This window comes from Sceloporus occidentalis, unplaced genomic scaffold (assembly GCF_023333645.1).
Source record: "Sceloporus occidentalis isolate IW3139 unplaced genomic scaffold, rSceOcc1.0.p SCAF_108, whole genome shotgun sequence".
NCBI classification, from domain to species: domain Eukaryota; kingdom Metazoa; phylum Chordata; class Lepidosauria; order Squamata; family Phrynosomatidae; genus Sceloporus; species Sceloporus occidentalis.
The window spans coordinates 352408-378350 of NW_028317088.1; the positions used below are offsets into that span (position 1 = coordinate 352408).

General features: G+C 47.9%; 1 pseudogene; it reads left to right on the forward strand.

Moving 5' to 3' along the window:
* Window positions 1–22217, forward strand: part of LOC149283226 (ryanodine receptor 3-like) — a 52439-nt pseudogene extending 30222 nt beyond the window's left edge.
* The last annotated feature ends 3726 nt before the right edge of the window (window positions 22218–25943 follow it).

Genomic DNA, 25943 nt, shown 5'->3' on the forward strand with positions numbered 1-25943 from the left:
ATGTGGGAGGCAGTGTGGAGTGGCATATCTGGGAGGCAGCGTGGAGTGGCATATGTGGGAGGCAGCGTGGCATATGTGGGAGGCAGAGTGGAGTGGCATATGTGGGAGGCAGAGTGGAGTGACATGTGGGAGGCAGCGTGGAGCGGCACATGTGGGAGGCAGCGTGGAGTGGCATATGTGGGAGGCAGCGTGGAGTGACATATGTGGGAGGCAGCGTGGAGTGGTATATGTGGGAGGCAGAGTGGCATATGTGGGGGGGGGGGGGCAGCGTGGAGTGGCATATGTGGGAGGCAGCGTGCAGTGGCACATGTGGGAGGCAGCGTGGAGTGGCACATGTGGGAGGCAACGTGGCAAGCCTGGGCTCAAACGTGCATAAATTGGGGGGGGCTGGTTGCGAAATAAAGGCAAGAAATGAATGTTATCAAAGTTTTTTTATTATGCTGTTTGTATTTAATATAATTTGTTTATTACATTATTTTAAATAAATGAAAAATTGACATTCATTTTTTTTTTTCTCCGATTAATCAAAAAAATAATCGGCCAACTAATCGATTATGAAAATAATCGTTAGTTGCAGCCCTAGTTTGCTATTTGTTTGTTTTTCCCCTTGTGTATTGATACCCCAGCCAGCCCCCCCCCCTTTTGTTTTAATGTATTTCCCCCACACCCTTGCCCCATGTGGATTTGTGCCCTCAGCCAGCCCCTTTTGTTCATTATGCCCCAACACCCTTGTGTATTGATTTATTTCATGTCCCCAGCCAGCCCCCCCTCCCTTGTGTATTGATGCCCCCCTTTGCATTGTTAATGACTGACCCATGTATATTGAATCCAGACACCCACCCCCCACCTTTGTGTATTGATTTATGTGGTACCCCAACCACCCTGTTGTGTGCTTATACCCCCTAGCCACCCCCATTTCGCATTTAATAGTGTTGTCCCGATGCAGCCCCCCCCCCCCCCTGTGAATATGGCTTCCCTTCCGCCTATTACCCCAACTATTTTTCTTTAATACTTACATTTTTTTGGCTGCCATCCTTCACTGCTGCTGTCCCCCAACGTGCTCTTCTACCTGTCACGAGGAGCTGTTCCGTGTGACTCCGCCCCCTCGAGCGGCCCCCATCACATTGACGATGTGACGTGCCGCTCGAGGGGGCAGAGTCACACGGAACAAGACACTGGGTGGCACTGTGCAGGCACGCTCGCCGCTTAATGATTTTAAAGCGGCCAGCGTGTCACAGCCGCATCGGCTGCAATGGCATCTCGGTGCGCCGGTCACCGAATCATCGACCACTTCAATGGCGGCGCCGTTTTAAGGTAGATTCAGGGCGGCCTGGGGGGCAAGCCTCAAGTATTAAGCCAGTATCACAACCTCACGCTGACGAGTCCCATTAAGGACGAAACGGCCGTCCACGAGCGGCGATCTGGCTGCTGCATCTCTTCCCGAGTTTTGTCTACAAGATGTCCTGTACGGCGGCAACTACTTTCAAGGGATCGTTGTTGACCTTATTGGCGTGCGCCTACCCAGAATCCCTTGCGGTTGTGACAGCACCATGAGATTTCTGCGGTTCATTTTTAATTAATAAGGAATCCACATACCCCCTAGATTTTACTGGAACGGTTTTTCTATGACCCGCCATAACTCATGCCATGGTCTTTCTTTGGTAAAAATACACAAAGCGTGCAGGCTACTAACGGAAAACATCGATTCTAATACCCCCGCCGTTCGGCCCTGGCCCCATGGTGATGAAAGGGTTAGCAACGTGTGGTACTTTTATGCAGAGACAGGAGTATGCAGGTGCGGCCACACAATTCATCAAACTGCCTCGAGCTTCGCATGGCACGTGCTAATAAAAATGCTTTTATTCTAATCAAATAACAAACACTGCATATTCTTCAATTCAGTGTCTGGAGACCGGTGGAGATTCACAAATGGATTATTGTCAAAAGAGATCAGCTTTGCGGTAATCTAATCTCGCAGGCGTTTGTGCTACGATGAATATTATGCTCTCCTAATCGAGGAAAGAAGGCATTACCTGGACCGGGTCGGCATCCGCATCCAGGCGGACGTACGGCGGCAGCTCCTGCAGGGTCTTCTGCAGCGCTCTGGAATCCAGAAAGAAAGCCAGAACCTACAGAAAGGACACACGTAAAGACAAATACATGTTATTATTTCCCCCCGCCATACAGCCGGCTATATGACATGCAATAAAACGGGTCATTATTTCACTAAGCATACATAGTAGGGCTGCAACTAACGATTATTTTTAGTAGAGCGGGGAATAATGCGTTGGCTTCACGTCTTCTAGAGCGGGGAATAATGCGCCGGCTTCACGTCCTCTAGAGCGGGGAATAATGCGCCGGCTTCACGTCATCTAGAGCGGGGAATAATGCGTTGGCTTCACGTCTTCTAGAGCGGGGAATAATGCGCCGGCTTCACGTCCTCTAGAGCGGGGAATAATGTGCCGGCTTCACGTCCTCTAGAGCGGGGAATAATGCGCCGGCTTCACGTCCTCTAGAGCGGGGAATAATGCGCCGGCTTCACGTCCTCTAGAGCGGGGAATAATGTGCCGGCTTCACGTCCTCTAGAGCGGAGAATTATTTGCTATCGGTCCACTTAAAACGCGTCCACTTACACAACGCAAGCTCCACGTCCAAGCAAGCTCGTTCAAAGTCAGCCCCACACAGATATAGCAGTGTTGCCGCCACACGATTGGTCAGACAAGGCAACGAGCGATCGCACACAGGTGGTGGACGCGTCGCACCTGGACTATCACAGGCACCCGACCCACCAATCAAACACTATGGTCCATTGGATCTCCACACCCGACACAGTTAAAGGGACTGCGCGCTCTCCCATACACCCACAGGTTTGTTTGTTTCTCGAATCTTCCTTCCAGGCTAAATGCTTCATCCGTGGCATCGGAAAGGACTACCGTAATACCATGGCTTTAAAACCCACGCATTACAGGAACACAACTCGGCCAATGACTTCTACGGTATACTACACCTTTGCGCTTCCTAAAACTAATCAATGGAGCCAATTCTCCAAATGTGTCCCTTTGTCGTGTCTCCACCTAACTAACTACTAAATCAATAAATGACATGTGGTGTCCGAAATAATAATACTACAAATTATGACGACATCACGTGCTAAACACCAACTCAGTGTGTTTCTGTTGTCACTGAAGTCAATCAATCAATCAAATCAATACGTATATCACATAACAACTTACTTACTTACTTACTTACTTACAACCTCTTCCTCCACATCATCATCACATGGCGGTGGTTGTGAAATAATAGAGAAATAAAAGCAGTTTGGTTTTATTTAATTGTATGCTCATTTCCATAGGATATCATCATCATCATCATCATCATACATACCTAGTATAACTGGTATTTATTAGGTGAACAAACAAACAACTCCTATATAACATGTTGAGAGTCAGTCAATCAATCAATCAATCAATCGGCAGTGTCTTCATTACATAGTTGACTACTTGAGCTTGTAAATAGATAGACAGACAGAAACACAAGGCAGGTGCGCATGACTACAATCTCAACATTGCACACACACCTCTAACCAACTAAGTCAACTAGAGGCATTCATCTACGCCGACCTGTCCAAACAAACAAAGACACGGACAAGAACATCATTGGACAGGCAATCAATCATCTGTAAATGTCTCATGGACTCACCTCGCATCTCACTCATTCGCTCCCTCTTTCCTTCCATAGCCATGAAACCATACTGCCCGCGCCATCCTCCCCTAAGAGGATAGAGATTATCATCTGTCAACTAAACAAGAAACAAACGGCAATCAAGATGACAAAATCCACATAGACGACACTACCCACCTGTTTCTTTCAATGCACGACCACCTTTCCATTGTCACAGTTGTCGCTGTCCATCAGCCAATAACGTGTGCAGCCCATGCACTGCAATCTTATTCAGTGCTCAAAGGGAATATCTGCATCATCTTTAGCTGTCAAATTATTCAAACCTTCCCACTCGCCTCAAAAACTCCTCAAACCTACTCCTTCCTTCTACACTTTCACTAAACCAAACAGACCCCAAAAAAGGAAACCTGTCTGTCTATCTGTCTGTCTATTTGATGACAAACAACATGAAACATTTCCTTACGCGTAGATGATAATCCATCGCTACCTCCTAGACTGCAGACACACAGTCCTTCCCAAAAGCTCATGAACCGCTAGCTGTACTCATCAATCCACACGACATCTTATCTCACAATTTACCACACTCCACAGTTTACATAAACATCATCATCATCCTCTCTCCATTTGTGTGTTTATCATTAATAAGGATGAAACGGAACATACCGGACAGGTACGTACACATTCATCGAGTCATTACATTCCTACAATAACAATGAAACCTAAGAACAAGAGTATCATCTATCAATCATTCATGACAATGTCATTGATTGTGTAACCCCTCTGCATGTACATATCTACACGTGACGATGCATAATGTTTGTCAGTTGCTTTGAGTCGGTGTGTAAGTGTATGCTGTTTGTATGTTACAGTGAATCCATGTTACAAAAGCTTTGCATGTTGTCGTTACTACATGCATATATTCCACTTACTTACTTACCCTTTGTGTTATTGCACCGAGGCATCATGAACCATAGCAGCGCCTACCCCTGATCTGCTCCCTCCTCTTTTGCCATAAAGAATATATCCTCATTCTGAACATTTCACATAACCTTGACATTTCACTCAGCAACTACACTCTGCTCAACCGCTAGAGGTTCGGGTTCAACCAAATCTGTTCATCAAATCCCACTTGCTCATAGATTAACTCGATGATAGGGGATCGATTCTTTCACGGACGCATCCAGCTCGCCACTCATATCCTTTCTAGGAAGCCTACGTACGGAAGATGTACCAGGAACGTAGCTGGGACTTCTTCCCTGCCGGTGATTGTTTCCGCAAACAATACAAACTAGGGCTGAAACAACGAATCGATAAAATCGATAATAATCGATAACGGAAATCGTTGTCGACGATTTCCGTTATCGATTAATCGAGCGATCGATTAGTTGTTGGAGCGCTCGGCTCCTTTTACTTACCTCCGCGAGCGTTCCCCGCTTCCGCTGCACTCTCCGCCTTCTTTTTGTTGCGTGTGGCTCCTTTCGCACAGAGCGGTTCGCGGGGGTGGGGGTGGGGTTTCAGGGGATGCAGGGCAGAGTGGGGGTGGGGGGGCAGGGCAGGAGACTGGGTGCAGGGCAGAGTGGGGATGGGGGTGCAGGGCAGAGTTGGAGACTGGGTGCAGGGCAGAGTTGGAGACTGGGTGCAGGGCAGAGTTGGAGACTGGGTGCAGGGGCACAGTGCAAAGTGCTGGGTGCAAAGTGCCAGGGCTGGGGCAAAGTGCTGAGTGCTTGGTGCAAAGTGCTGGGTGCAAAGTGCCAGGGCTGGGTGCAAAGTGCCAGGGCTGGGTGCAAAGTTCTGGGTGCAAAGTGCCAGGGCTGGGGCAAAGTGCCGGGTGCAAAGTGCCAGGGGTGGGGCAAAGTGCTGGGTGCAAAGTGCCAGGTCTGGGGCAAAGTTTCTTGAACAGTAATAGTCCACCTCTTTTCAGAATGTTTGGGGTTATTTTGTTTCATAAATATTGTGTTTGGGTTTTTGTACTTTGAACATATTGTTTTTTTATTACATCATAACAAAATAAGAATGTTAATGTAAATTTTACGTTCATTAAATTTTAAATAAACAAAACATTTTTTTTGGCATATTGTTTTTTATCCGATTAATCGAAAAAATCATCGCCCAACTAATCGATTATTAAAATAATCGTTAGTTGCAGCCCTAATACAAACAAACACCGGCTCGGATGACAGAGTCACCCAAAGCCAAAACTCCTCTGATCCCCTGGGAGACGACAACTACTGGACACACACGCTACCCTACCGGATCGCAAGCTGCTGCTGCTGCTGCTCATCTGGATCACAGTCCTTTCCTTCAATCGAGGATGTCCTAACTAATGTGCAATTACATCTCTGATCAAAGACAAATCACTACAGTAGATCATCAATCAACCAACCAATGCACCACCATACACAATCAACCATAGCGCCATGTATTGATAAACCATCACACCGTATCTGAATGAATCTAGAAAAGACCCAGACCCACACGTTTACAAACAACCGCTTTCCCCGCTGCAACACCCACCATGCCATCCATCAGTCACATAAACACAGACCTCGCTATTCAAGAGCCACCGTCGGCTGCCCCAGTATAACAAATACACAGTGTTTGTTAACAACATTTTGACAGACCCGAACTCAATCGATTAAGTGCCTTAACCGTCTGTAGACGTATGCAACGTGTGTTTGTTTGTTTGATTCTTTGGTCATTTGACCGGTAGTCTATTAGAATGACTAAAAGTTGTGCCGTTCATTGTCTTCTTACTGTACGAAATGAAAAACCGCATTGGATTGCTATTTCGTTTGTCTTTTAATGACAGCTGATTGATGATTGCTGGAATGTATCTTAAACAACTATCTACAATTCTCTGAAAGTCAAATCTTATGCCACATTCAAGCACTGCTTTCTGCTCCTTGCTGAGTGCTGTAGCGATGCTGCTAACTTCTTTACGCATTTCTCTTCAAATACAATAAACAGTCGCCCGTCTGAGCTCGGTGTCTTACCGCGCACATACAAAACGGTCGAGAGAAGCGCGCCTCTATTCTCGCAAGTGACGCAAAACACACAATCGTCGTACATTTTACTTCCCTACCTAGCGCAGGACATTCCCTCTGACAATACATACTCTTAACGACGGCCTGTGCCCGATATCGCAGCGGGGACGGCTCCCTTTCCACGCTCGGATTAAACGTCCTTCCCGGCGGTGCGACGACACATCGCCGTGTGCAATTAGCACGTCTCACGCTGTCCAATCGGTCTTCTGCTCTGTCTGCTTCTCATCAGCAACTGAACCTGCAAAAAATAGGGACGGATGAGTATCGTCGAGAGCTTGCTTCGAGTAGCCACTAAACATCCACAAACAAACAAACAACCGTTTTCAAAGAATATCTCACGGACAACATTTGACTCTAGATTTACTTTCAACCATCGGTTTAGTCCTCGGCTCAAAGCAGGCCCAGTCGATCGACGCGTCGCTAGCATCTTTACCTGCCGTCTCTCTCCGTTTTAAAAGGAGCCGACGCTCTACGGCCAACGGGTAGTTTCGCAAACAAACACAGATGGAGCTGACTGACTGCGTCTCATCTATGACAAGCCCACCAAGAGTTTGTTTCTTTGTTTGCTGGTGTTTGAGAGCCACATTCTCAAATTTTTTGTTTCTTCCCGTACGACAAACCTTCCTGGGAGTAGAGCTTTAGCGGTCGATCCGGTGCTTGAGAATTCTGGAGGAAATTGGATAACAACTACAACTGTTCAGGCAGCTGTAAAGATCCAGCCCTGTTTCATGAAAGAGACAGCAAAGCGTGCGTTTAAAAAGCTGCCTTCGGCACAAACAAACAACACGCGCATCTTATGACAGCACAATAACCGGGTTCACCACGCAAGTACTTTGTAAGCGCCGTAGTACACATTCGATGCATGGGGTATTCTTTGATCGCTTTCTTGCGTAAACCCCCCCGCTGGAGCTGGCTGTGAGCGCCCCGCACGTCACCAGTCGCAAACAGGAGATTTGTTCTCTGGAGCGTAGAGGCATTACAAAAAAAAGACCGGGCAAAGACCCAATGTACGTCGCAAACGCTTTCACTTACCGAGGCCTTCGGGTGTCGCCTGCCGGTCATTCTCCTCACATTCTGCTCCCACAGTGGGCTGACCGCTTGCCTCTGCTGTGAGCGGAGCTTCCAGACCCAGCACAAATTCCAGATCCTCGTTGAGTGCGGACAAAGCGGGATGCTGGGTGGTTGTCGCCCCCCCCCCCCCCCGTGATCTTTGCCCGGGTTCAGCAACGAAAGTGACTCTTGCGTGGAGCCCACAGATGATGCCCCTTTATCTACCTGACTAGCGATAGTTGGAGCTAAGCTTCAAGAGCTCTTTACCTTCAACTGAGGGACTTCTTGAGGAACCTCTTCCTAGAGACGAGAGAAAAAAGATCAAACCATCCGGCAGAAAGCATCGACATAAACACCTCCAATGTTAACAGCATGTCTTACGGCCGCTTTAAGAGTCACAGCCGCATCGGCTGCAATGGCATCTCGGTGTGCCGACACACCGCGGACGCTCCGGGCATTAAAGACGGCCCTGGCGTGGCCCAATCGGCCACTTAAATGGGCGGCGGCGCGGCCGTTTTAATGTAGATTCATGGGGGGCCGGGGGGGGGGCAACCAGCCTGCCCCTAGTTATCTGGTGTCTGTAGATGAGTGTTTAATAATAATGCTTCTACTACCCCTTAATTTTAAGCGGAAGGGTTTTCCATCACCTTTATCTCCCACCATACCTCATGTAATGGTATTTCATGGATACCCCCAGTATCGCAACCTCACGCTGACGAGTTCCATTAAGGACGAAACGGCTGTCTACGAGCAGCGATCTGGCTACTGCATCTCTTCCCGAGTTTTGTCTAAAAGATGTCCTGTGCGACGGCAACTACTTTCAAGGGATCTGGGTATAACAACATGTAAATAGAGGCAAAAGGTGATCATTGTTGACCTTATTGGCACGCGCCGACCAAAAAATCCCTTGCGGTTGTGACAGCACCATGAGATTTCAGAGGAAACAACAAGCCTTCGGGCTTGTCTGCTGTCTGCAGATGAGTGTTTCTTTAAGAATGAATCTACATACCCCCTATATTTAACAGGAAGGGTTTTCCCATCACCTTTACCCGCCATAACTCGTGCCACGGTCTTTCTTTGGCAAATATACACAACCCTCATAATTGTTTTGCCGATCTGTGCGGGCTAGAAACTGAAAACATTGATTCTAATAACCCCGCCGTTCGGCCCTAGCCCCCTGGTGCTGAAAGGGTCAGTAACGTCTTGTACCTGTATGCAGGTGAGGGCACACAATTCATCAAACTGCCTCGAGCTTCACAGCGCACATGCTAATAAAAATGCTTTTATTCTAATCAAATAACAAACACTGCATATTCTTCAATTAAGTGTCTGGAGACCGGTGGAGATTCAAACATTGATTATTATAAAAAGAGATCAGCTTTGCGGTAATCTAATCTCGCAGGCGTTTGTGCTAGAATGAATATTATGCTCTCCTAATCGAGGAAAGAAGGCATTACCTGGACCAGGTCGGCATCCACATCCAGGCGGACGTACAGCGGCAGCTCCTGCAGGGTCTTCAGCGACGCTCAGGAATCCCGAAATACAGGCGGAACCTACAGAAAGGACACACGTACAGACAAATACATGTTATTATTTCCGCACAATAGTAGCTGATACAACAAAGAAACGCCGTGGGGAGGCAAGGCAGCCCTAGAGTGCAAAGCCTCAAAGGGGGTAAGAGGTCTCTAATACGGTGACGTTTCTGTGGAATGGAAGCAACATAATCTCGCAAATGCAGATACTGTAGAACCTGAAGAGCGGTAGGGGCAACCCCAGGGAAAAGGCTAGAAATGGGCCGGAGCGTATGACCCTGCATAAAGGAACTCGGCGTGGGAGAATCATGCGATCCCAGACACACCCGGGGGAAAGTCCGGATTATCACAAAGTGGAGTCTTGGGCGAAGGGTAAGTCAGCAGCCGGCACTTGCGAGAGACAGCGTGTAGCACCCGCAAGATGGCTAGTACAAAAGGATTACCCTCCACCTGCCTCCGGGATCGGTACCAAACAAGCAAACGCCTCCAAATGCACCCACAACTTAGGAGAAGAGCGATATGTCCAGTCCAAAGACCGCACGAGATGACAAGCAAAATAATAAGTACGGAGGCGAGGCAAGCCCAGACCACCCTTCACCTTAGGTCTCTGCAATAACGCCATGGCCAATCTAGGGGATTTCTTGGCCCAGATAAAGGATAGGAACATCAAACGCACCGTCAAACTATAGGCAAGGCCTGCAAAAGAAATAATATGCGGGGAAGAACGTAAATTTTAATGGCATTAACCCTACCAACCCAAGAGACAACCAAGGACCCCATGTGCGAAGGTCCCTGCGAATCTCATCAAGCAGCGGGGGGAAATTCAACCCATACAAAAGAGATAAGTCCGCAGTCAACCAGATCCCCGGATGACGCAATGCTTGAGCGCACCAAGGGAAGGGAAAGGAGGAGGTCGAGGAGGTCACCTCCGCTCGAGGCAAGGAAATATTTAATCTCTCACATTTTGCTAAATTATTTTTTCAATTAGAGAGACAACCATAGAGCCGAAATTCCTCGAGGAGCGCGGGTAGCGAAACGTGGGGAGACGTAAGTGCAAATAGCAAATCATCCGCAAAACCAACCGTTTTGTGCTGTAAACCTGCACATACCACCCCTGAAATATCCGGGTTAGTACGCACCGCCTCCAAAAAGGGTTCCAGGGAAAGGACAAAGAGTAGCGGGGAGAGCGGACAGCCCTGCCTAGTGCCCTTGGAGATAGGGAACGAGGGGGAGAGAGCACCATTAATGCGAACCCTGGCAGAGGGCCTAGAGTAGAAAGCAGACACCCAGCCCATCATATGAGGACCAAGACCCACCTCCCAAAGCACAGCGAGCATAAACGTCCAGTCAAGCCGGTCAAAAGCTTTCTCGGCATCTGTACTAAACAATATAGACCTGGCCCCTGAACGCCCAGCTAAGCGGATAAGATTCCATGCACGGATAGTCCCATCCCTGCATTCCCTACCAGGCACAAAGCCCGACTGATCAGGATGAATCCGAGCCGGGAGAAATCGACCCAAACGCAAAGCCAAAATCGTGGAGAATAACTTTATATCTACATTCAACAGGGAGATAGGCCTGTAGTTACCGCAGAGATCAGCATCACTCCCCTCCTTCGGGATCACAGCTATCGTAGCCGCCAAAGTATGGGGATGGAAGCATTCCCCCCTTCAAAATAGAATTAAACACAGAGACCAATTGGGGACCCAAAACATCAAAACACTTTTTAGAATAGGCCAGAGAGAGACCGTCTGCACTCGGACACTTACCGGGTTTAGAAAGCTTAATCGCCCTAGACAATTCGTCCAGAGAAATCGGAACCTCCAACTGCGCAGAATCCAAAGTGGGCAGACGACGGGGTAAGTATCGGGATAAATATTGAGCAATAGCCAATCTACGAGTCTCCGTATCCCCAGAGGAGTCGTGTGTAGGGGGAGCGATTGTAGAGGTTAGAATAGAAGGCCACAAATTCATGCGCGATTTCCGACGGAACGAATACTGGGTATATAGGAAAGTTGTCTCCTCTTGTGTAAAGCGCGGGCTAAATACTTCACCGGCTTGTTCCCGTGTTCATAAAATAGGACCTTAAAACAAACGAAAGATCTCTGAGCCTGGCCATCGAGGATAGCAGCGAGTTCCGTACGAAGCGCAAGTAAACGCGTAAAGTCAGCAGCCACCATCGTGTCCTTAGGAACCCTCTCCAACCTCTCTATCTGCAGATATAATGCGTTAAGCTTTTGAGCATGGGCTCTTTTCTTAGCAGCCCCCAATCTAATAAACTGACCACAGACAACACATTTATGTGCTTCCCAAATAGTAGAAAGAGGCAGATCTGGAGTCACATTGGACTAAAAAAGAGTTGCGTAAGGTCTCGGCAGTATCCTCCGAGGCAAGGGCATCATTAAGCAGAGACTCGTTCAGCCTCCGAGAGCTCTGGGTTGGTCGAGACGGGGGGGGGGATTAAAGTGTCAAGGACAGGAGAGCATGGTCAGACCACGTAATGGCTCCATAGCGAGCAGCAATCAGGAGAGGGAGATTATAGTGAGTAATAAACAAACAGTCAATGCGAGAATACCTGTTGTGCGGAATAGAATAAAAACTAACATCTTTGTCAGAAGGATGAAGGGCCCTCCAACAAACCACCGATTGCTCAGACGTCAGCAAAGAGCGTTTAAGATTTAAGACATGAGAGGGGGGTCTGAGACACCCCCGTGGACGTATCCAAACGAGGAGACAGAGCTACATTGAGATCCCCACCGAAAATTAACAGCCCCTCCTGAAATCGCCGCAAGGCTCAAAATCTTTTAGAAAGCCACAAGTGCTGCCCAGTATTAGGGATGTACCAGGCATCGGCAAGCTTACCGAAATGAGTCTCCTGAATAAACGCTATAGAAGCACGTTGACGCTTTCAATCCCTAAGCAGAATTGAACGTTTCTCAGGGACATTAAGCCCCTTGGCATTGATCGATTAGTCATAGCGCAGGATGAAATCAATGGGAGGTAAATCGTCCCCCAAAGCGCGAGTCAGGATCTCCCAGGTAAAGGGAGAAGGGAAAAGGAAGAGGAAAAGGAGAGAGAAACACAGCAACAAAAAAGGGGGGGGGGGAAACAGACCCCAGGAGAGGAAGAATAAAACAAAGAAAGTGGTAGGCACAAAGCAACCTACAACCACACAGACAGACAAATAAACAAACAGGGAGGGGAGGGCAGAGGGGGGGGGGAGACAAACACCAGGATAGGAAGACAAAGACAATGAAAGGTAGGAGGTACAACTAAACAAACAAACAAATATACAGGGATGGGGGGGGGGGAGAAACAATCCCCACCCTCCAAATGAATACCTAGGGCGTCAGCTGGAAGAGGCTACACTGGAAGGCCCAGAAACAGCAGGACCACAGCGCTCCACCAGCAACGCACGACGCCTACGGTAAAAGGCAGAGTGACAACCGAAAAAAGAATCCAGCAAAAAACAACACAAAAACTAAAAAAGTAACCAAAGACAACATGAGACCAACCATCGATCCCCGGTATACAAGATAGCGCATCGCAGTATCAACGCAAAAAGAACAGCCCCACCCCCAAACGCAACAAATGATGTCCCTCGGTGACCCCTAGGTCTCAGAGCTCTGTGAGCCCGATCCAAAGAGACCACAGCCTCGGGAGGTCTCCCCAAGAGGCTGTTAAACAGGCGGGCCACAAGACCCCCAACATCCTCAGGTGTATGGGTAGTCTCCTCCGGAAGACCCCGAATGCGCACATTGTGGCGTCGGCCCCTGTTGTCGAGGTCCTCAAACCTCCTCCGATATTCGGCCAGATAAAAGGCATGGTGGGCAGAAGAGGACTCCAGGGCAGATGTTCTCTGAGCCTGGTGAGCAGAATCTGCCTCCCGGAGCGCAAGGCGACGGTCCAGCCCATCCAGGTCGGCCCCGAATGCCCGCCACGGCGTCGGTCACGGTTTGTTTCGGTTCCGACAGCAACTTGCTAAAGTCCTCGCGCCATGGAGCCGATGAAAAGAGCTGTCAAACATCCGCAGAACGGGTAGGCACACCAGGCACTCCCGTAGCTATATCCTCCTGCCTATCCTCGGAATCGCGGGAACCCGCGGGCGAAGGCGCCTCGTGGTCGTCAGGGGCCTGCAAGGCCAACACCGCTGGGGTGCGAAAATACTCTCGAAGGGATGCCGCCGAGGACATGGCACCCTCCCCAGGCCCCGGCGGGGTGGAGGACTGTCGTCTGTTACGCACCATAAGTGCAAGTGATAGCGATTAAGTGCTAATAATACCGGAGGACCGACGGAGCTCAGGTCTCAAGCAGCCGTCTTCTCCAACAGTTGCCCACGCCCCCGGTGTCTACAGCTTTCATATTGAGGGAGTGCACGTGGGGGGACAGAGACCACAGGAAGGGGGGGGGGGTTATAAAACACTACATATACACTAATATATATATATATATATGCATTACACACCCATTCTTAAATACATAATATGTACTTATCTCTTTTATTTAGCATTCTTTAATATTAGACCCTGCTGCCATAATTTAGAGATATTATATTAGATAAATATTGGACCCTAACCAAGCATTTGCTTGGACCCCGTTCCACACTCCCTAGCATGCAATCACTCCCTCCACTACCACACCACTACCACACCAAAACAAGATTAAAACAATTTGCCACACTGACTGCAGATCAGGGGAAGACTGTGAGAGTCGGTAGTCTTCCCTCCTTCTGACTGTCCCCTCATTCACTAAACCATACTTACTCCCTGTAGTTCAGATATAGATCAAAGAACGCATGAAAACAGCACATGCAACTGAATAAGACATAAAAACCCTGTATTTGCCGGTATACATAAATAACGTATGGAAACATAACATCGCAGGTATAGATCTATAGAACACACAAACCCAGCATTCCAGGTGTAGATCGACTGGAAATCGCATGTAAACTCTGCACTGAAGGTATCGATCAAATAAACAACACATGACAAAAGCAACCCAGGTATTGGTCAACTCAATACACCGTACAAATCCTGTATTTGTAGGTGTACATAAATAATGTATGGAAACATAGCATAACAGATCAATATTAACAACATCACACAAAATATACAGTTTGGCAGGTATAGATCATTTGGAATTCACATAAAATCTCTGCATTAAAAAGTACAGATAACCCCCCCCCCCCCCCTTCTAAACTACAGACATAGATACAGGTTGCACACCCCAAAGCCAACCCTGGCATCCACACTTCCCACATAGAACCTGACCGGCACCCAAACAGGCCAGAATGAGTCAACAGTGTCCCCAAACATCAGAGTGTATACCATCTTTGTCCCATAAACACCCTGCCTAGGCCATCTTGGTCCCCAATGCTTAAACACCCTGCTTATTACACTTGGGCACCAGGGGGCTCTTCGTGTTCGTCTTCGGCAAAAAAAAAAAATTCCGATTCCGCGAATATTCGCCTGGTCCTGTCTTCTCTTCGGGCGAATATTCGCGGACATTCGTCGTGTTCGGGTTTTCTTCGTTTTCCCCGGTTAAGGGGTTAAAACGGGGTTAAAGCCGCTCTCGCGCCAGGAGTTTAAATGTCCGTATGAGCAACTCTATCGGTCGTCAGCAGGGGGCTCGTCTGACATTGGTTGATGGCAGACGAGCCCCCTGCTAGCGACCAATAGGGTCGCTCGTTCAGACTGTTAAACTCCTGGTGCTGTAATTGTTCGGCAGATCCCGCTGGTCTCCCTGTTCTATCATTTATTAACTGACAGAACAGGGACACCAGTGGGATCTGCCGGGTAAGTTGCAGCATTGGGATTTTAAAAGTCTGTACGAGCGACTCGGTTGGTCGCTCGTACAGACTTTTAGGGTCCTGGTGCTGCAACTTACCCGGCACATCCCACTGGTCTCCCTGTTGTATCAGTTAAATGTCCGTACGAGCGACCAATAAAGTCATTCGTACGGACATTTAACTGACAGAACAGGGAGACCAGTGGGATGTGCCGGGTAAGTTGCAGCATTGGGGTTTTAAAAGTCTGCACGAGCCACTCTGTTGGTCGCTTGTGCAGACTTTTAATACCCCAATGCTGCAACTTACCCGGCACATCCCACTGGTCTCCCTCCCTGTTCAATTAATTAAATGTCCGTACGAGCGAACAATAAAGTCGCTCGTACGGACATTTAACTAATTGAACAGGGAGGGAGACCAGTGGCATCGGCAGGGTAAGTTGCAGCATTGAGGTTTTAAAACCCCAATGCTGCAACTTGCCCTGCAGATGCCACTGGTCTTTAACTAATTGAACAGGGAGGGAGACCAGTGGCATCTGCAGGGTAAGTTGCAGCATTGGGGGTTTAAAACCCCAATGCTGCAACTTACCCGGCACATCCCACTGGTCTCCCTCCCTGTTTAATTAATTAAATGTCCGTACGAGCGAACAATAAAGTCGCTCTTACGGACATTTAACTAATTGAACAGGGAGGGAGACCAGTGGCATCAGCAGGGTAAGTTGCAGCATCGGGGTTTTAAAACCCCAATGCTGCAACTTACCCGGCACATCCCACTGGTCTCCCTCCCTGTTCAATTAGTTAAAGACCGGTGGCATCGGCAGGGCAAGTTGCAGCATTGGGGTTTTAAAACCTCAATGCTGCAACTTACCCTGCCGATGCCACTGGTCTCCCTCCCTGTTCAATTAGTTAGTCTGTGCCGGGTTAAATGTCCCTACGAGCGACCAATAAAGTCGCTCGTACGGACATTTAACTAATTGAACAGGGAGGGAGACCAGTGGCATCTGCAGGGTAAGTTGCAGCATTGGGGTTTTAAAACCCCAATGCTGCAACTTACCCGGCACATCCCACTGGTCTCCCTCCCTGTTCAATTAGTTAAAGACCGGTGGCATCTGCAGGACAAGTTGCAGCATTGGGGTTTTAAAACCTCAATGCTGCAACTTACCCAGCAGATCCCACTGGTCTCCCTCCCTGTTCAATTAGTTAGGGGTTAAGTTTATTTTTTAAAGGGTTAAGGGGCCATGCAAGTGAGCCTATTGGTCGCTTGCAAGGCCCTTTAACCTATGGATTTCCGCTCCCGTTAACCCCTTCGATGCTGTGTTAGATAACGCAGCGTCGAAGGGGTTAACGGGAGCGGAAATCCATAGGTTTGCTGGCGGGGGTTACAAAGACCGTGCGAGTGAGCCTATTGGTCGCCTGCAGGGTCTTCCTCTGGCATCAACCAATTGGTTGATGCCAGAGGAGGTCCCTGTAGGCGACCAATAGGCTCATTCGCACTGCCCTGTAACCCGTGACGGCGAACCTGCGGATTTCCACTTCCGGGAACTGCCGCGATGCCGCAAAGACAATGTAAGTTAGAAGAGGGGGGGGGGGGGGGAAATGGTAGACAAAGACAAAGACAATCACAAAGATCTTCATGGTGTGTGTCTTCGTCTTCGCCTACGTTTTACCGCCGCCGTCTCTTCGGAACGAACACGAAAACGCACTCTTCTTGTTCGTTTCCATGTTCGCACAAAGACGAATGCACAAGTCTACTGCTTATACCATCTTTGCCTTTTTGACAAATCAATTATACACCTATGATTCACACAAACACTTTTACAGTCACTCACTAATTCACCTTCATTTACACAATCATTTATTCATTCACTCTTTCACACCAACCTTTTACACATATTCATTAATGCATTCTCAAACATTCATTCTCTCACTTATTCACACAATCCATCCACACATTAATCCATTAACACTCTCTCTCATTCGGACTCTTTATTTCAGTATTCTTGCTACCCTCCTTTCTCCCCATCTCCCTCCCTTCTCCCTATCTACCACTTCTCCCTCGCTTCTGCCCTATCGACCCCTTCCTCACTATGTACCCTCCCCCTATCTCCCCTCTCCACCATTTGAAATTCACTTACCTTGTAGAAGTCCTGAAGTGAGATCAACAGGCCTCTATCTCCCTGCTCTGCCGCGGTGCACGCTGATTCACTGCTGACTGCCGGAATATGACGTCATATACAGGCGCTCAGCATGAAACGCTACCACAGAGACAGAGGCGAGTGACAGGCGCCAAGCGGTTGCTGAACACACATATTCCTGACCAACCACTCGCCGCCTCTCTCTCCACTCCGGCTGCGCAAAAAAGAAATAAAAACGGTGTTTCCGGGGCCTCACCTACGCCACTGCGTATATCACACTCATTCCCCAAACATTCTCTAATCCTCCTTCCTGCAATCATCTGATTCTGCACATTTACAAAACCCACATTTTCTCTCAAAACAACTTTAGACACCTGAAGTCTATTCCAATCAAAAAAACAAAGTGTAAGAGAGAAAAGGTTACAGACAGATACACTTTAAAAAAAATAAATAAATAAACAGTTTAATTCAACATTTTGGAGACGCAGTGGCACCCAGTTTTCTATGATATCCTAGCGATGCCTGTGAACGGGAGGAGCAATTTGAACAACATATTTGAGGAAAGCATTAATTCTCATTGCCCAGAAATAATTAGACGCCTTGCAACTCATTGGGGTAACCCCAACATTAAAGATAATACTCCCCCTCCCCCCCACGTTCACAAAACAAAACCTTACAAGTCAGCAGTTAACGTACATTGCTGGGACTGGTGTTGTGAAACCTCAACACGCAAACTCATAAAGCTTCACTCGACGTTATGGGTGAGCTTCTTCTGCAAGACGGGCCAGTTTCTCTAATCAATGGGTGAGATCCATTGACTGTCACCTCATTCCCTTACCTATGCGCTAATACTATCACTGCGCAATCCTTCTTGCAAGAGAAATGCACCGGGGTTGGATTGTTATAGTGGATACCTAAGAACCTGCAGGTCCTTCATAGTCCATGCAAACCTACGGTAAGTCTATAGAAAACAGCACAAAAAGGGATTATATGAGCCAATCGTATATTGATTCATAGCTGCAGAATTACATTACAGGTTCCAGAAATTCATTAGGACAGGAGCCCGTTAATATTGCTTTATAGAGAACGATAAACGTCTCACAGGTACTACGCTTCTTCGGGACGAGGAAGTTGCTGGATGGCTCAGTGATTACTTCGCAACAATCGACAACCAGAAAACATTCTTTTTATCATCACATTATTTGTATTAAAATGACAGAAAGCAAAAGTGTCAAAAGGCCCTAATAAACGAAATACATTTGAGACATAATGGAATCCAAACAAACAAACATTTGCTACTGCAAACATTTTGAGATGAAAAAGTTCCATTTGATTCAGTGATCACATCATTATTCTTCACGATATTCTTGAAAGAAACTTTTAGTACTTTATTAATTCATGTAAACTATTGTTTCAGCTATGATTGTGACAACATTTTTGCTTTGATTTCCTTTTATTTGCCAACCTGCTCCCCCTTTTATGCGCATCTGCCCCATGCTTGCAACTATGCCCCCAAAATGCCTTATACCCCCCAATTTGCCTTATAGCCTCCTATATGCCACTCTGCCCCATGATATGCCTTTTAACCCCCTTTATGCCACTCTGCCTCCAGAAACGCCTTATACCCCCTATATGCCAGGGGCATATCATGGGACATAGTGGCATATAGGGGGTTAAAAGGCATTTCTAGAGGCAGGGTGGCATAAAGGGGGTTAAAAGGCATATCATGGGGCACTCTGCCTCCACAAAAGCCTCATACCCCCCATATAACTTCTATATATAAATTCTCCCCCCTTCGAATTGGACTGACACAGGATGAGACCCCAAACGGGTTGACTCCGTAGTCAGTCACTTTATTTGGCCCATCGATGCCCTACCCAAATTGGTGCTCCTGCTGCTGCTGGGGAAATGGGCCGGCTGCGCCATCTCCCGGGTACCGCTGGGGAGGGATGCCGCCTGCATCCCCTCCCTGGTGCTCCTGCTGCCGTTGAGGAGGGAGGTCAGGTTAATCCGGTCCCGGAATTAGGTTCTGCCGCTGGGGAGATGGACCGGCTGTTCCACCTCCCTGCTTCTGCTGGGGAGGCGGGTCGGCCGCTGTATTCCTCCCTGATTTTCTGCCGCTTTGGTAGGTGCTGGGCAGAGGCCAGCGACGCTCTGTCCGGTTGCCAGCGCTTCAGCTGGGGTTAGGGAATCTTGTGGGTCGGCCTGCCGCTGGGGAGGGAGGACCGGTTCCTCCGCTCCCGGACATCTGAGCTGCCGCATCTCCCTGGATCCCTGTAGCCATTGAAGGTGTAGGGCACAAGCCAACAGCGCTCTGCCCTGTTGCTAGCTCTTCAGCTGGGTGGGTGCTAGTGGAGACCGCAGTCCCATCCACTATCCCCCCCAGAAAACTTTCTTCCTTTCCCTGGGAAGAGAAGCCAATTGCAAGCCCTCCAGGACCAACATCCTCAGATGTAAACTCAATTAGATCCACAATCTCTGGATCCGGTTGTCACATAGCTCTGGTATCGGATCTGGATTAGCTGCCCGGTATCCCTGTGACTCAGGGGTGGACACCGCAGTCCCATCCACCCCGCCTGGATCGACATCCTCAGATGACCGCTCGATAACATCCACAAAATCCCTGGACACTGGGGCATTCTGTTGAACGCGGTCAAACAGTTTTTTAGACGCCTTCTCCAGTTCCCACTCCTGTGTAGTTAAAAAGTCTAAATCACCTTTAAGTCCTAGTGCATCTGGGAGGTCCCACTCCCTGAAATCCCAGATGTCCTCAATCCGCCACTCCGCTGTACTTCCAAAGTCCGGACCCTCCGGAAGACTATCCCATAATAATCCCGGGCCCCCAAAGTCATGGCCCTCCGGAGAACATTCTTTCGCAGCTCCCCAATATGCTTGTTCTGTATACCACTGCAGAGCCCTATAGTGATCTTCCAGCTCTACCTCCTGTTGGACCAGCTTGTCCCATTCGGATACCCATTGCTCCTGGGGTTGCTCTCCCAGGAATGACATCCGTAGTTCCCGCTGGTCTCTAATCATTTGTTCGGAGCTTGGAAGACACTGACCCCGGCATATAACAGCCCTCTGCCGTAGTGACCGTCGAACCAGTCGCCTCAGATTCTGGTATTGTTCTGTTGGCAGAGTAGTGGTGTAGCAGGAGAGGATGGCCCGCAGCAGCCCCTGGAATTCTGAGACCACATCCGTGTCCTCGTCAAGGCGACCGAAGTCTGCCATCCTGTCGGTCGATCCCTGTAGAAAGTAATTGTCCCTCAGACTAAGAAGAAATCCCACCGCTGCCACCAATGTCACGGAGCTGGCTAGTCCGACCGACTACCTCCGCTGTCTTGTGCTCCCTTAGCCCGGGACACCGCACTTTCCCCGGTTCCCCAGTCACTCGCAGAGGCTCAGTGTAGGGTAAAAATAAACAAAGACTCATTTATTTCTCACACACAGAGCTGAATATATCCAGCAAAACACACATTAACATAATACAAGAAATTGGGACACCAACCGCCCCCTTAATCCGCCTCCCACAGACAACAGGGGCAGTAACGGGATTAACCGTACAATAGGTGGGGGGGGGGAGACCGATTTATACAACATTAAACCAAAACAATGGTGCTCACTCCCTGATGGCAGATCCTGGCTGTCTGCCGGAGATAATCCCCCTCAGCCGGTGATGACATGAAACTGCTGGGGGTAGCCACAGAAGCCTTTACAAACCCAGGGCCCATAGTCGATAGGGAGGAGGCCGCCAGTCAGGCCTCTCCAGTGGTCCCAGTGATGGAGGCTTCCGTCACACTATCCATCTGTAAATGTCTCATGGACTCACCTCGCATGTCACTCATTCGCTCCCTCTTTCCTTCCATAGCCAAGAAACCATACTGCCCACAACATCCTGCCCTAAGAGGATAGATATTATTATCTGTAAACTAACCAACAAACATGTCACTCGGCAATCAAGATGACAACACAAAATCCACATAGACGACACTACCTACCTGCTTCTTTCAATTCACGACCACCTTTCCATTGTCACAGTTGTCGCTGTCCATCAGCCAATAATGTGTGCAGCCCATGTACTGCAATCTTATTCAGTGCTCAAAGGGAATATCGGCGTCATCTTTAGCTGTCAAATTATTCAAACCTTCCCACTCGCCTCAAAAACTCCTCAAACCTACTCCTTCCTTCTACACTTTCACTAAACCAGACAGACCCCGAAAAAAGAAACCTATCATCTCAAATGTCTGTCAGAGGACAAACAAACAACATACAAATTTTCCTTTGCAGATAATCCATCGCTACCTCCTACACTGCAGACAAACACACAGTCCTTCCCAAAAGCTCAGTAACCGCTAGCAGTGCTCATCAATCCACACACCATCTTATGTCACAATTTACCAGACTCAACAGTTTACGTCATCATCATCATCTCTCCATATCTGCGTTGTTAGTAACAAGAGTATCTATCAATAATTCATATCAATGCGATTGATTGATTGATTGTGTTACTCCGCATGTACATATCTATACGTGACGATGCGTGATGTTTGTTTGACTCAGTGTCTAAGCGTACGCTGTTTGTTTTGTTTATTACAGTTAATCCATGTTAGAAAGGTTTGCATGTTTGTTGTTAGTACATGCATATATTCGACTTACTTACCGTTTAGGTTATTGCACCGAGGCATCATTAACCATAGCAGCGCCTACCCCTGATCTGCTCCCTCCTCCTCTTTTGCCATAAATAATAGATCCTCATTCTGCACATTTCAGATAACCTTCACATTTCACTTAGCAACTACACTCTGCTCAACCACTACTTGTTCATAGATTAACTCGATGATAGGTTATCGATTCTTTCACGGACGCATCGATCTCGCCACTCATATCCTTTCTAGGAATCCTACGTACGGAAGATGTACCAGGAACGCTGCTGGGACTTCTTCCCTGCCGGTGATTGTTTCCGCAAACAATACAAAGACCGCATTGGATGACAGAGGAGTCACCCAAAGCCAAAACTCCTCAGATCCCTTGGGAGACGACTACTGGACAAACACTACCCTACGAGATCGCAAGCTGCTGCTGCTCATCTGGATCAGAGTCCTTTCCTTCAATCAAGGATGTCCTAACTAATGTGCAATTACATCTCTGATCAAACGCAAATCACTACACAATCAACCATGGTGCCATGTATCGAGTCGTCGCTGATAAACCATTACACCGTATCTGAAGGAATCTAGAAGAGACCTACAGCCACACGTTTACACCAACACCCAGTATGCCATCCATCAATCAGTCACATAAACACAGAGCTCACTATTCAAGAGCCACCATTGGCTGCCCCAGAACACAAAGGCTAATGGACACCCATCTGAAATGCACAATACCTATTGTCACACACACACACACACACACACACACACACACACTACTGAGGCATCCGTTCGACTCACAGACAGAGGAAAACTGACTCGGCCGCCACTTAAGAGTGGATCTCGTGTCTGGAGCAGCATGCATAGGATTTCCCCCGTCTTTTTCTTTGTATTTCTATCTTTTAAAGAAAGAGTTGCCATTGACTTTTGACGACATCACTTGTAAGAACCTTACGCTAGTCACAGACTCCACATTTATGGACGTTCATGGTGTCTGTCTCTAAAAACATTGCGCTCGCTACCCTGAAAGAATAGGATCTGTCGTTACAACGGCTACAGCCTTAGGTGTTTGTTGTTAGCAAAAACAAACACCAAACTGTACACAGCCATGGTTTACACTTCCAAACTGTACACGTTGTTTGTTTACCTTTGTAAGATACTAGAGTCTAATCAAGGTGAATTGATAGAAGAAATAATAGAAATAGTTGTTGTCGTTTGTTTGTTTCTGCCATTCTCAGGCAGTTGATGATATGGGTAGCAGAGGCATCATTATTAAACAGATCTCATCTACAGACAGACACCAGACAAGCCCAAAAAGCTTGTTGTTCCCTCACAAATCTCATGGCGACGCCACAACTACAAGGATTCTGGGTAGACGCATGCAAACGAGGTCAACAATGATCAACTTTTGCCTCCGTATCCACTTTATACACAGATCCCTTGAAAGTCATTGCCCGCTGTACGGGACAGCCTTTAGACAAAACTCGGAAAGAGGTGCAACAGCCAGATCGCCGCTCTTGGACAGCTGTTTCATGCTTTTTAACGGGAGGTCGTCATACTGGCTTCATACTCGAGGCTGGGAGGTCAACAAAAACAACCATAACATCAGAAGTTATGGTGGTTAAAGCTGATGATGGAAAACCCTGCCGCTAAAATCCCTTTGTGGTTGTGGCAGCGCCATGAGATTTCCGAGAGGAAAATAAGCCTTTCGGCTTGTCTGGTGTCTGTAAACGAGTGTTTGTTTGTTTAATATTGCTTCTACGTAACCCCTTAATGTTAAGTGGAACGGGTTCCCATCATCACCTTTACCTCCCACCATAAATAACTTCTATACAAGCAGTTGAAGGAAAAAGAGATAACAAAAAGGAGAAACGTTGTTTTTAACATTTTGACAGACCCAAACTCAATCGATTAAGTGCCTTAACCGTCTGTAGACGTATGCAACATGTGTTTGTTTGATTCTTTGGTCATTTTACCGGTACTCTATTAGAATGACTAAAAGTTGGCCTGTTCATTGTCTTCTTACTGTACGAAATGAAAAACCGCATTGGGTTGCTATTTCGTTTTTCTTTTAATGACAGCTGATTGATGACTGCTGGAATGTATCTTAAACAACTATCTCGAATTCTCTGAAAATGAAATCTTAGGCCAAATTCAAGCACTGCTTTCTGCTCATCAGTAAGTGCTGTAAGTGGTAAGAAGCTGCTAACTTCTTTATGCATTTCTCTTCAAATACAATAAAGTGCCCGTCGCAATAAACAGTCAACCGTCTGACCTCGGTGTCTTACCGCGCACATACTAAACGGTCACGAGAAGCACGCCTTTACTCTCGCAACTGACGCTAAACGCAATCGTACGTTTACTTCCCTACCTAGCGCAGGACATTCCCTCTGACATACATACTCTTAACAACGGTCTGTGCCCAATATCGCAGCGGGGACGGCTCCCTTTCGGCGCTCGACTTCAACGTCCTTCCCGGCGGTGCGACGACACATCGCCGTGTGCAATTTGCACGTCTCACGCTGTCCAACCAGTCTTCCGAGATCTTCTTCAGTCAGCTCTGTCTGCTTCTCATCGGCAGCTGAACCGACATCTTCCATAACGTCGGCGTCTGCAAAAAAGGTGACGGAAGAGTATTATCGAGAGCTTGCTTCAAGTAGCCACAAACAACCATTTTCCACCAATATCTCATAGACAACATTTTACTCTAGATTTACTTTCAATCATCAGTTTAGTCCTCCGCTCAAAGCAGGCCCAGTCGATCGACGCGTCGCTAGCATCTTTACCTGTCGTCTGTCTCCGTTTTAAAAGGAGCCGACGCTCTACGGTCAGCCTGTAGTTTCGCAAACAAACACAGATGGAGCTGACTGCGTCTCATCTATGACAAGCCCACCAAGTGTTTGTTTGTTTATTTGCTGGTGTTTGAAAGTCTTCCCGTACCACGATACGTCGATGCAGTGCTTGAGAATTCTGGAGGAAATTGGGTAACAACTGTTCAGGCACCTGTAAAGATCCAGCCTTGTTTAATGAAGCAGACACCAAAGCACGCGTGTGTCAAAAGCTGCCTTCGGTACAAACAAACTAACACACAAACATCGTAGGAAAGGACAATCACCGGGTTCACCACGCAAGTACACATTCAATGCATGTACCTCGAGAGCTGCGGGGCATCCCTCCCTTAGCGCATAGAGGCATTCAAAAAACACACCAGGCAAAGACTCAATGTACGTCGCAGACTTTTTCACTTACCGGGTCCTTCGGGTGTCGCCTGCAGGTCATTCTCCTCACATTCTGCTCCCACAGTGGGTTGGCCGCTCGCCTCAGCTGTGAGCGGCGCTTCCGGACGCAGCCGAAATTCCAGATCCTCGTCGAGTGCAGACAAAGTGGGATCCTGGGTGGTTGTCGCCCCCCCGTGATCTTTGCCCGGGTTCAACAGGGGAAGTGACTCTTCTTGCGTGGAGCCCACAGATGCCCCTTTAGCTACTTGACTAGCGATAGTTGTCGGAGCTAAGCTTGAAGAGCTCTTTACCTTCAACTGAGGAACTTCTTGAGGAACCTCTTCCTAGAGACAAGAAAAGACAAAAGCATCCAGTTCAACTCGACACGCACAGAGCGCCAGAAAGCCTAAAACTAGAAGCAATCGCGCACCTAAAGTACTACCAATCCAACCAAAATCATAGATTAGACTCTACAAAGAAGCGTGGAATGTTCTTGAAATATTCAGAATTAGCATTACATACATTGCATCGTATAAACGAGAATGTCGCTGAGAATAAGAATAACTTCTACAAATCAGCTCAATACCCTTTGCTGTGCTCCATAGCAAGCGGAGGTGTCGTTTCCTCTATAACCGCATCGGGAACGATTCAGTCGAAACCCCGGCAAATCCAAACGCAGGCGGTAATATCGCAGACCAGAAACTATCGCGATGGATATATATCACGATACAACAGATTCCATTCGGCACGGATCGAGTTTCCGCAGAGCGTGTTCTTCTTTCCGATACTGCTGCTTTAACTACGCTCCATACCTATTGCGCCATCGCAAAAAGGTACGTTTCCTTTCTTT